Consider the following 13,584-nt stretch of genomic DNA (forward strand, 5'->3'; position numbering starts at 1 on the left):
ATAAAAATCAGCTTCATCCTGCATTCATAAAGAGTTTCTGTACTATAAAATCTTCAACTGGTCTGAAAATCCAGTAATTATTTTATACAAAACGTCTAATTTTTCTGCAGTAGAGTAATTTAAAGCTATAAATTAGCAAATATGCGAACAGTAGAATATAAATTAATAAATGTAGGTCCTGAGATGTCCTGGAACAAATGGCCTTTTTGAAAGCAAAGAAAGAAACAACCCCTCTGCCATAAATGTAGGCTTATAGCTGTTAGAATCATGTCATTTCTCAGATTATCAAATGTTGGTGTGTTTGTTAAGGAATCTCTCTGTTGTCACTTGCCTTTTTTTTCCTCTTTTTTTTCCCCTTCTGTGTGGAAGGAAAGTAGAAGAACCATAATGTTTAAGGGAATTAAGTAAACCACTTACAGCTAATATAGACACTGTTCAGAAGTTAATTACAAAATAAGAGGGAACTTGCTCAGAAAATGGAGGGTAAATCTCTGTCAGAGAAGAGCTGGATGAGGTCACAGATCACAGATACGTAGGGCAAAACAAGGTGTTTAAATCAGAAAGAAAAAAAAAGATTGGTTGAAAGAAATCTTTTTGAGTCCTAATCTGGAAAACTATTTTTACCATTTATCTTTCAGAGTATTTCTCCTCTGTGCCCTTCTCCTTGTACCACACTAGTCTGGCAGCCCAGAATGAACTTGAAATGCCTTCCCTCCTGCTTTTCTTTCAGGACTTGTCTTCTTATTATTTGATCCTATAACCCCTTAAGGCTAGCATTAGCAGTTGGTGTCAGGAAATCCCAGTTCCCAGTGCCAAGGGGTTAATTGCTTTTTACCATTTGATCTTTTTATACCCACTTTATATGCTACCTGACCCTTTACCATCTATAGGAGGCCACACGTACCTTTTCTTTGCTGGCCTACTTCCTGAATCTCCCCATAGCTTTCCCCACTGTTGCCTTGCCAACTTTACATTACATATTTTTCAACCAAAAAATTGCAGTTGACCCGATTTTTTCCTTTTTACACCTTCCAATTTTTTCTGACAGAAAAGAGGCAGTGTAGTGTCATTGTATTTCTAGGAACTGAAGTAGAGAGCTAGCATGGACACATGATATATTAAAAAAAAAAAGTTGAATATATGTAGAGTTATGAATCTGGACTGCTGATATGTTATGTTTTAATGGCTTTGTTGCATGACAGTAATTTTTATGTCTTTTTAAACAATAGAGCTAAAGTGGCGGGGGGGGGGGGCGCGGGTAGGAAGCCTTCAAAACTAAATCAAGATATCAGGTTTTATTGCTAAGTAAGCATATCTCCAAGCAAAACAGATGATCAGATTTGTCAGAAATATTTGCCTTCTCAAGGCTTACCCTACATTCATTGAAAATTTTGTTTTGTCACCAGATTACAAGCATAACATGTCACTTTTTTTAGGGCTGCTTGGTTTAAAATAGCAATTTTGTTTATATTTTCTTCATATTCCACAAAGCTAGGAATCAAGCTGCTATTCTGCCATAGTGTGCTTTTTGAAATCTTTGCAATTACATGTAGGTAATTAAGATTTTTGTGACATACTTCAGTCTCCTTAAGAAAGTGACAAAATATTCAAAATAATTGAGAGAATAAAAAAAAACCTATTTCATAGATATTAATGGTTACAATTCTGAGAAATGCTTATTTCCTGGACTTTTAATGCCTTTGAAACTTTAACGTACCACTCCAACTTTCAGATTTTTCAAATAACTACATCATCTAGTAAAGTAAAACAACATAAATAGGGAGGAAACTTGAATAGTATATTTGTAAGGGAACGGTCAATATCAGGTCTTCAGTATAAAAAAAGTAGTTTAAATGGGGAAAAAAAAATTCTGCCAGCACTAGAATTCACACACATTCCAGTGTATCTGTGTCTCACAGTAAATTGGTCTCAGTTTTCAATTTTTCCTCTAGTTTGTGATTTTATTACATTTCTTCCATGAGGACTATCTGGTCTGACAGAATGGGAACTCACACATCGAGAATTTTCCTCCAGCAGGATGCTTACGTCTTGTCACTAGTCTTTCAGGATACCTATTTTTCACAACAGCAGTAGATATTTGATTCTCTTGAAAACCTTAGTCATAATCAGGTTTGATAAAAATGTATTGCTAAGTTAGAAAATTATTTTTAGGAGGAAGTGAGAGGCAGAGAAAGCAGCATGCAAAACCCTATTGCATTCATGTAAGATTTATTGACTTCAGAAAATGGATTAAAATAACAGTAAAGTTTTACGTTTTGTGGATCATGATGTGTTTAAAAGCTTAGTAGTATTTTGCTTGATCTTTGAAACATATTCAGTAAGACTGTGCAGGTCTTTCAAAATGTAACTTGAAGCAAAATTTACATGCTCTTGAATTTTAGTGTGAAGATAAAAACCTGCGGAGATCATTTGAAAATCCACATGGGAGTGATGAACTTCACAGACCTTTATGCTGGTGAATTTTGCCTATTTTGAGTTCATTTATCTCCTCCTCAGCTACAATTTGCTTCCTCTGCAGGGAAAGGAACTAATGCTTCGTCACCTTAGAGGAAGCCGTTGTTTTCATCCTGGCACTTGCCTTTAAGAGGCCCTAAGGATAGAGCCTCTTTTCAGTGATGCAATTTTCTGTCCTCTCTTCAGCGCTGGCCTTTCTTCCAGCTCTTGTTCAGTGGTCAGAGTACATGGATTCTCATTCAGGTGCTGCTGCGCTAGATCCTTCTAACTCTGGGACTGAATGGTGCCGTAAAGAGCATATGGCCCTTATAGGGAGTTGGGAATTTCATTAAGCTTGCATACTGCCTATAGCACTTTCTATCGTTAAAAGATGAAAGACTCTATATAGTAGGGTCCTTTCCATTTTGGCTGCTTCACAGCATGAAACTGCAGGAAGAAGGGGGATCTTAACGAATGTGGGATGTCCCAGCCCTGCCAACCGTTGTTTTTTACTATCTGTCAGGATGTTGAATGAGTAAAGTCAGAACTGGCTTCTCCCTAACTAAGATGAAAGTTAAGAGTGTTAGGTGTTAGGTAAAGCTTTTTATAATTACTTATGTATTTCTAAAAAAAAAAAAAGAAGGAATCTGAGAATAAAGTAGTGAATTTTTGGAAGTAGGTGCCCTGTGGCATTGGTATGTATGTTTAGTATCTTCTGTAGATTCTAATGGTGTCTGGAAGTAGACTCCTTCAGTGTGAAAGCAAAAAAAACCCAAGCCCCATCTTACAGACATTTCTGACAGCCAGTAGAAAATAGCACCCCATGAATTTGTTTATGAATAAAATATATGATTTTGACAATATAATACCCAGCTTAAAAATGTTTTCGTCTTGGCTGCCTTAGCAATGGGTCAAGAATCAGGCTTCTAGTACCTTTTTCACTCATTTTCCAGACTTTTATCTTGCTCTACACGATAATAACTAGCTTAATTTCCCTTAGGCACCTGTAAGTTTTGCTGTTAGAGAAGTGCAATTGCTGTATCTTCAGATCCTTTGTGGATGTCAGTATATTTTCTCCTCCAAATGCAAACTGAGAAGTACAGCTGCTGGCAAAAATATGGGGAAAATAGAAATGTTTCATTTCAACTTCTTGATGCATTTTTCATATCTTTCATGTTGACGTAGCTCAACAAAATTTTTTATTAAATTTCTTTTCCAAAGGGCAAACTTAAGACTTCATTTTCTAGAAATGATTATAAACGGGTCTGAAATGTTGCAACAAAAGTTATAGTGGAGAGCTTTTTTTCGACTGACAAAGCCAAAACATAGAAAGAACTATAGTGAGTTAGTTGTTTACCAGAAATGTCTCGCCCAGTGCCTAGGTTTTTTTTCAGTGGCATGGAGCTATACGTTTTCAGAAAGCTGAATATAAGGAGAGATTTGTGAAGTGATTGGGAAAGCTTTCTGTGCGTTCAGGGAGTTGTCAGAGGTGGATACCCATTCTACTGGGCTTCTCGCTCTTAGCTAAACCAGATCTGTAAACGAATTTATGATAAACTATCCTCTAAATAAATGCCAACAAGTCTGAGCCTCTGAACGACCTACTTTTCTCATCTCTTTAGCCTTCATATGAGGAAACAATACAGAAAACACTGCTGGGTTGAGGAAAAGGGTAGGTGAGGTGCAGTACTCTTCCACTGCATGTTTAATCTGCACTTCTGACTACTTCCTTGGACCTTGATAAAATAATTTTTTATTTATTTATTTTTTTTGCCATAGTAGCAGATTGCAAGCTACAAGATCAAGGTACTTAAAATCTCCGAGTTTCTGTGTGCTTGAAAGCCAAGGACAAACCTGCAGGATTTCCATGGACTATAAACCTCTCTATTGTGTGCCACATTTACACTGTCAAGCTATTACCTGAAGTGTCTTGGAGCTTTTAAACTTGACTGTGACCTTTTATTATTTTCATTCCCATGACCTCTTTGCCCTCTTGTCCAATTTGAAGGACATCATATCTGTCTGGCACCAAATGGTTCCAGTACTTAAGAGCTTGAGTAAATGTTACAAAGTAAGAGCAGATAATTAAAAATCTGTAGTGTTGACATCTGTTTAATATATGCAGTATTTCCAGAACTTGATAGCAGACCACCTTACAGCAGCAAGGGTCTAAGTCAGACAGATTAAATAAAGTAATAAAGAAGTATAGTGATATGGTTGTAAACTTGGAGCTGTTCCAAATGGAGCCATAGAGTGTGCTAATTGGTTCTGAGACTTGGAATGCAGTAAAAGTCAAATTTTACAACAGTGACTATTATAGAGTGGAATTAACTTGGCTACTCTGGAGGTTTTAAATATACCTAGCCATTAAGAGGCAAAGTCACAAGATTATAGGAATTTTACTCAACTAACAGAGACTGACATGTCCATTTTCATCGTTGAAGATTAAGATAACAAGAACAACTTAACATATTTAGTTAAATGGGGGGAATGTACAATACTATTTCTTTGAACAAATTAGTAGTAACTACAGCCTTGATTAGGTAACGTGTTGGAACAGTACCAAAAATTTAAGTAATGATTTAAGTCACTTGTTAATAGATCAAAATGTATTTAATTAGTTGTACTACCATTATTTAATCAAAGTTACGGAGCACCTTAATTTCATTAAATTCATTAAGTTAATAAGAAGTAGGAGATTACAGCTTTGATAGTGTTGAAAGATCTATAATTTTTAAACTATAAAATACAAGCATAATCATTTGGCACCAAGGTAGTAATCTCAATGAAATGCATCACAGATGTCACATCTATTTAATACTTTTCTGTAAATTCTAAACTTAAAGGAACTGTTAAAGGTTTTCTACTTCAGTGGCTTATGTTACTTGAGGCACTCCATTTTCTATGGCAGCAACTTCTCAATCCATTCAAACCTTCTTTCTACTAAAGTTATTTTTTTTTTATATTGCTGGAGATTGATATGGCATTTTTTATTTAGCTTCATAAAAATAGTCACCATTTATGTAATCCTTTCTGTATCTGTAAGATAATGATTATTGGAATCTGAAAATGAACAAACAAGGCAGTAAGTCATGGTTATGCCAATCCACTATAGAAGTCTTCCCAGCTTAGACCACTGCCTGCCCAGTCCTGTATCCTTTTTGACAATGGGAAATACAGACTTGGAAGGAAAACACAAAATACCATTTACTGGACAGTGATACTAAAAGTGGTAGATAGGGAGCATGTTTTTCAGCAATGTGATCATTAGAAGCTAAACACAGGAGCTTAGTGGGGGAAATTGGGGTACTAGTGACCTTTTTACAGAAAAGATGCATAGTAATCAACTAGCTCTTGTCCTCTTACTACGAACTGAAACCTATGCTTTCAATTGCTTGTCTGGTGCTAAAAAGGAAGAGGAGAACATTCGAAACGCAAATTTTTATTGCTGGATTGTTAGTATGCCATAGAGGTAAGTACAGTAATAACGTGATCGGAAGAACTGTATTAGTTTTCTGAGAAACTGGAAGACTCAAGTTATTGAGGCTAAGCTGTGCAAATCTTTATCGAAGCTGGAGTTATCTTTGATAGGATATGGATCGATTTACTGTTAAGAGTGCGTAGAACAATGCAACTTTTAAGTCTTCTGCAGTATCATGGGCCAGAAAGTATTGTTTCATTTCCAACTTGAAACTATCTGCATAAACTTGTAAACTAGTATGAAGTAGAAAAGACGTGATTACAGGAAATAATGCTTCATTTTACTAGCAGTTAAATGCTGCTAGGTCTTGCGCTGTCCTAGTCATCAAGAAGAAAGCTTACCGCTGAGATCCTGTTTCATTTGATTTCAAAAATAACCTCTCTAGAACAGAAAGTGATAAGATTCCAAACCAGTGGGTTCCTTGGGATTGCTGTGTTGTTCTGACTGCCATTCTTCTGGGAAAACTGAGAAACCAATTGCTACCATATTTTCACCTCAGTGATAAGAATGATGAGAAAGCTGTTTGGGAACTCTCTTCTGTAACCATCATCTATTTCTCTCTTAAGAGTACACTGCCCGGCCTAAACGCCCATTTGTCCTGAGGCTGTGTAAGCAGCTTCCTGCGCCTTGACTGTGAGGTTTACCAGAATTGCATCAGGAACAAATCCTCTTTTTGTAATTATTAGATTTATTCTTTTGGAACAGCAACTGGAGAAAGATATTTTTTGTAGAGTTTACAGGAAGCCTTCTCAGTTTCCTCTCACCTTATCATCTGCAGAACAAAATGGCAGTGACTGCTGAAATTAATTTCTTATACCCATTCTTCTTTTTGAGTTCCATGACAATTTATTCTATGAACAATTAGAACAACTTTGAATATATATGCAAGATTTGAATATATTGTCAGTTTGTTTTTTTCCAGTTTCAGGTGATATTAGTATATTTTTTCTGATCTATATTTAAATTGCATTATTTGGGGATCTTCCTGAAATTAGTACTAGTTTTCCTTTAAAATGTAGATAAATCACTTTACATTTTTGGAAAAACAGACTTAAATTGTCTCATTAATTTGTCTTTCTCAACCTATCATTTTTGTATCTCTTAAAAGACATATAGTAGTTTAATGGCACATATTGATTTATTTTTTTGCTTTCTTAAAAAGACCTTTTGCTAGCATAATCCTTCTTAGTTTAGCATATTAATCTGATGATGGAATCACAGGATAATATATACTACTTTAAATGTTATCAAATTTTGAACATGTAGAATAAAATGTCATTGTGCATTATTCCCAGTTTTTCACTTTTGGTAAAATATATCAATAGACTCTATGATACCAAAGCAAGTATCCATGAACTTAGTCTTTGTAGATACGTTCACAATTTCTCCAGGTTACTCCAGTTGCATCATCAGGTGAATGCAGCTATAGGACAGAAAATGTCAGGTAGTATTTGGGTAAATATCAGTGAAGAAAAGGGGCAGAAAGGATTAAATCTGAATTTTTAATCTGAATGTTAAGTTACTCTGAAGCTGATCTTACAAGAATGTAGATTCAAAAATGTAAAGACATTACTAGTATTAACAACAAAATATTGCCAGTGTTGATGATGCCATGGTTGTGTACAAACAAGGTAGCACTTGTTTCTGTTTTTTGAGGGAACGTAATGTGAACAGGAATTGTTACTTGCTGCCTGAAGAAAATGCATACAAGGTATAAAATCAGTTGGTTATCATGGAGGATTTTCAAGCTTATAACAGTCCAAAGAGGGTTAATTTAGTTATATTTCAGCTGCTTTATTTCAGCTAATTCTTCTGCAAAATAAACCCTATGGTTTTGAAGAAAAGGCTGAGGAAATTAATCTCTATATTGCAAAGAAGTGATGCTGTTTTTCTTCTTTCTGATCTCTTTTTATCTTCTATCCCTCTCTTGTTTTCTTTTTTCTCTCAGGCTACACATACAGTGCAGAATAGCGATGAGGCAAAATTCAGCATAAATTAAGGCAGTCATTTGCAGATAACGGCTTTGGTCTCTAATCAGCCAAAGAGTGTTTATTTTCAGTGGATGAAATTGATTTTATCCCAGTCTGTCTAGATTCCATATGAGCAATATCTGTTTTTTTTTTTTGTTTTTTTTTTTTTTTTAAAGCCCGTCTTGGTGTTATGTTCTGTTCCATCACTAGGGAGAGAGAGAGAATAGCTTCTCTTGTTTCTAGCTTTCTCTCTTTTATGTTAAAGATATTTAGTGGAAGTTTAAGGAATCAGGGCAGCTACTAAAACTGCAAAGATCATGCATAAGCCTTACATTTGTATTCAATCCATATTTCGCAAATATAAGGTAGTTCAGGTTATGAAGAGGTGTGAGTTGTGGAGCTCTGCTCTTATCTATTATGGAATACAAGCCAGTTTGGAAAAGTTTGGTTTTAGCACCAAACTGCTTGAGTCAAGATAACTCCAGAAGCCGTTCTTTATAGTGACGAGATTCTTTGTTTAAATAATATCCTCTGATGTATTATGAATGCCAATTATTTCTAAAATAGACATTACTTCTGTGATGCAGAGCCTCCAGTGCTGTGTGACAGTGGATCAATCACTTCACCTAACCTTTGAATCAATTTTTCTTTGCAAAATACTACTTTTTGATAATCTTATAATGGAGAATAGCAAGACTTACCGAACTCTTTTTTTTTTTTTTTTTCCCCCAGTTCGCTGGCAAAAACTTTAGCAGGATTCAAACAGAAGTGCATTAAAAGCCCATTAGTAGCCACGTGTGCTGAAATAAGTAAGAAAACCCATTCAACTAGTTTCATCAATCCATCCTGAAGAATTTCATGGTCTGTATGTGTCGTGATGGGTTTCTACCAGTATTAACCTCCATGTGTAGTCAGTTTGACTGGGCCAGGTTATGTTGGCTTTGCTGTGCAAATGCTGATGGATTGCATGCTCTGTGTGATGTGTTGGATTTCTGTACACAAATAGCAGATCTGATGAGGATGTTGGACTTGTCATCAGACTGGCCATTGTGGACAGGCCTACATTTTTTAAGTACAATGAATTCCTTGGTCATAAAGACCCAAACCAGATCAAAAGAAAACCCTTCTGAAATATAACTTCTACTAAGGGGGAATATGATTTCCACTGGAGACATCGTAACTGGAAAGCTCAAGCTTTGTCATAGTTATCAAGATGGGCTTTAGCTGCAGACAGTGCAGGATCAGTACCATTCATTTTCTTGTGAGTGAATTCTCTTCCTTTTTGATTGTAGCATCCTAATAGTTGAAAACACAGACTGGTTTCATAGTAAGATAACTTGTTAGGAACTCAGCTGAGGTAATCTGTGAGTTAAAGGATTTGGGCTGTGAAAATACATTAGGATTGGGCCAAACAGCTTCACTCCTTTCCAGGCTTACAACTGCTATCTAGCAAGCAGGGGTCTAGTACTTGTAAGCAGTTGGAGGAGTTGAGGGAGAATTAGGAGAAGGAACAAAAAACAACAATTTTTTTTTCTTTATTTCTCAGACCCTCTGAACCTTGCTTTACTGTAGGGAAAATACCCTGGCTAGTCTTGTTCTCTACCTGCCTAGAGGCCTTTGTTGTCCCCTGATGTTTCCTTTATTTTTTTTATATGTACAAAATGAAGACTGAAGGTAATTTCCCCCCAACCTGGTCTTTTTCTCTGCATTTTTCTACAGTGCCAAGCACAGCAGAACTCTCTTAGTTAAGGTCTGTGTGTGTTACTGTCATCTATAAGTTTTAAACTGGCCTCTAAATGACTCACTTCCTAGAAAAACCTCTCTATCCTCTAGAGCAATTAAAAATAGGGATAATATTTTTATATATTTACATAATATTTTTCTTCTTCAGGATGCATATTTTCATGTAAGTACAGTGAGAAGGTATAAACTTGCAAATTTCAGCTTAAATCCTGAATTACATTCAAATAAAAAAACAAGTGGACATTCTTTCATGAGATAATTCAGTCTGTCACCACAAGAAAAAAATAGGAATCATAATCTAGGGCCCTAAATCTTTCCATGATAAACAGCAGGACAGTTACAGTAACTACAGTTGACAGATACTTAGTTATTAGAGTAGTTAGAATGTTTTTGTGGTGTACACTAACAGTTTACAGTTATTTGATGAAGTAAATAAAAATAACAATTTTAGTAGTCAAGATCTCATTCTACAGGGTTTAGATGCTCTACAGGTAAGACATTGGAATGGGCTGCCCAGGGAGATGGTGGAGTCACCATCTCTGGATGTGTTTAAGAAAAGACTGGACATGGCACTTAGTGCCATGGTCTAGTTGACAGGGTGGTGTCAGGGCAACAGTTGGACTCGATGATCCCTGAGGTCTCTACCAACCTGGTTGATTCTGTGATTCTGTGATCTACTTCTCAGCGATGGAATGATGTGACAGAAAGCTTAATTTATAGAAGGGGTCTTGTGAATTTCTCCAGAAGCTTTCAAGAACAAAGATCCAGGAAGAAAAAACTGTCTTTGCACATCAGTGGACAGTGACTCTTCTTTTCTGTTTCTCTTTGGATAGTTTGTAGGACACTTGTTAGAAATCACTACTGCTTTGCAGCTGGTATTATGACTGTGAGGTACGTACCTTTTTGAATGAGAGGTCAGAAACAGCTGGAAGTTAGTGTTAATTTTCACGTGCTTTCTAGTTCAGGATTGTCTTGATGAAAAAAATATGTCTGAATAAGAAGCTTTACAGATACCTTAAAATTTGAATGTGGAAAAATGCTAGTTACTTACAGTTCTGTTTTTCAAAGACTTCTGGTTTTTGAGCAAATACATATGTGGTACTCCTTTAAAGGAAGCATAGCTACAAATGGCAGTGTTTATTGTCTCCTATTCTGAGCAAATGCTCAAAGGATAAAATATCAGGTAAATTATATATATATAATCACTTTTTTATTGATACATGACAATCCAATTTCAGTAATATATGTTATATTAATGAATATACTAGCAAATTAATATACATTTCATTAAATTAATTTGCTAGTTTTTTGATGTTTAATTAAAACTCTGAAATGAAAGAAGGAAATATAATAATTGGGACAAGAAGGAAATTTATATTTTCCTGCCCTAGGATGAAATTCTATTTCTTCTCTTACTTCTTGTAAGCTTGCTTGGGTAGCACAGAATGAAAACTAAAATTGGTCTTCAAATTATTTACTTACCTTACTTACTTTTCTTGGCTATATTTCCTTTCTAGAACTTGTTATCTATAGTGTTTCCTCAGTTCCTCATAAATAGGTCATCTTCACACCTTCATGTAAGAGAGTAGTCTCCTTCCCTTACTTTCCATAACTTTTGTCCTTTGAGCCCTACAAAATTTAGCTCCTTACCCATTTTCGCTTACTTAGATTTCTTTTCGCTATCTGGTGCGAAAGTTTGCATGCTATTTGATTAGTATTCTTGGCAAACTTTAACTTTGCAATTACACTGGGAGGACGTAATTGTTGCTTTTTTTGGCTCTCTTTAACCTCAAATTTATTGGAATGTTGTTCTGAACAGTCTGGTTTTGTTATGTTGTATCATTATACACTGTTTTTATATACCAAAGTATACCTCACAGTTTTATATGTAGCTTTTAACAGGCAATCAACCATGGTAACTCTCCAGTTAACTGAAATGATTGTTTCAGGAATTAAAGGTTTTAATTATGTGTTAAACTTGAAGCTTTCCATTTTGCTCTGTACTACTCCTGTGAAGAGGGATGCAGATGACTTTGGACAGCCAAGTTGAAGAAGTGTTTTAGTTAAGCTTATGTGATTGAGTTTATTATCATTATGGCTTGATGAATGCTATATGGGATCTTCTGCGACTAGCAGTAAACACACAACTTTAAAATGCTTGTAGGAATTTGTAGAGACACTAGCACAGACATGAGAAAATGACAAGCTGCTTCTAAGCTTTCCTTTTGTGCCAACAGGTTTTAGAGTCTACTGAAATCATACCCCAAACAAGCTGAAGCTCTGATCATAGAATCATAGAACAGCCTAGGTTGGAAGAGACTCTGAAAGATCAGCTGGTCCAACATTTGTGGAAAAAGGAGTCTCGGTGAGATTATCTAATGCCTTGTCCGGTTGCATCTTGAAAACCTCCAGTGATGACGACTCTACCATGTCCCTGGGGAGGTTGTTCCAGTGACTAGTTGTTCTCACTGTAAAAAATTTCTTTCTTATATCAAGATGAAGTCTCTCCTGATGCAGCTTGTACACATCCCTTGTTCTTCCCATGTGACTCATTGTGACGAGAGACCCTCCATTCTTCTTGTAGCTGCCTTTTAAAGCACCAGAAAACTGTGATGTGTTCCCCCCTAAGCCTTCTCTTCTCCATGGTGAAAAGGAGAGACTCCATTCCTTAGTCTTTCCTCAAAGGGCATATTCTCCATCCTTTTGGTAATCTTTGTGGCCCTCCTTTGGGCCCTATCCAAACTTTTTTGATTCTGGGGACCAGAACTGGACATAGTACTCCAGGTGCAGCCTTACAAGTGCTGAGTAAAGAGGTCAATTGGCTATACTCTCATTGTTGACCTGCTGAAGTAGATTGTGTTGTTATAATGTTTCTATGGTTAGAGGTGAGTGTTAAATGTGCTTCTAAACACCTGTTATGAGAAAAAAAAGTTTATAACCTTAGTTCTCAATGTAAGTCTATCTAACTTGGTTTCCAAAACCAGGACTATTTTCAGTTATGAAGTACATATTAATTCTGCACTATAACTGGGTCGTATATATGTGTGAGAGGAAAATAATTTGGTAAGTATAAAAATAGATTTATAGCATCTAGATTGTGTGGTGACTGCTGCTCCATAAATATCTTCAACAAAAATTAACATATTTCAGGTGTAAGTGGAAATATATCTGAAAATGAAGGGAGGTGACCAAAAATAAAAGTGGAGGAGCCTGTCTAATAAGAAAATACTGGAGAGGATAGAAGCTGCATGGCTTCACAATCCCACATCCCACTACAGTTAGAAAAGTAAATAAAACTAGAGAGGGGTTATCACAATGGTCAGCATTAGTCTTTTTTAAAAGACTCATTTCTAGTGCCATGGAATGGTTTTGTATTCCAGCAGCACTGGGGCAATCACCAGCATTACTGATAAATCAGATCAGGCTACAAGGTCAATCTCCTTTGTGATGAGGTCTGTTAGCACCTAAAGGAGCAAATGTTCCAAACTTTATTTCTTTTACAAAGTCATACTTCGTTGCTGAATCAAGCATTTGACTTTGGAGTTACTAGTTGAGTGAGATTGTCTGAATCCTCTCCAGATTTCACTCTGAAAGAATGTGAAACATCATAAGATATAAACAATGGATTTCTGATACCTAAGGATGTTTTTATAATCTCATAAACAGTCAAACAAAATTGCCCTAAAAATAGCTGCCTAGGCTGGCACCAGTTATGGCTTTGTTAATGTTTAGCACCAAAGGAATAATAGAGAAAAGGAACACAGACAGGAAAAGAGATAAGAGTTGTGAGAGACAAAACGATGATTTTTTTTAACTGAGAAAAAGAGAAAAGAAAATAACTTTCATAACTTAGTTTAGGAGAATAAAATTTAGAGATGTGTTGCATTATCATTTTAAGAATCTAAACTTTGCCACCATGTATCATTTATTAACAAG

This window comes from Nyctibius grandis, chromosome 8 (genome assembly GCF_013368605.1).
Source record: "Nyctibius grandis isolate bNycGra1 chromosome 8, bNycGra1.pri, whole genome shotgun sequence".
Classification (NCBI taxonomy): Eukaryota; Metazoa; Chordata; class Aves; order Nyctibiiformes; family Nyctibiidae; genus Nyctibius; species Nyctibius grandis.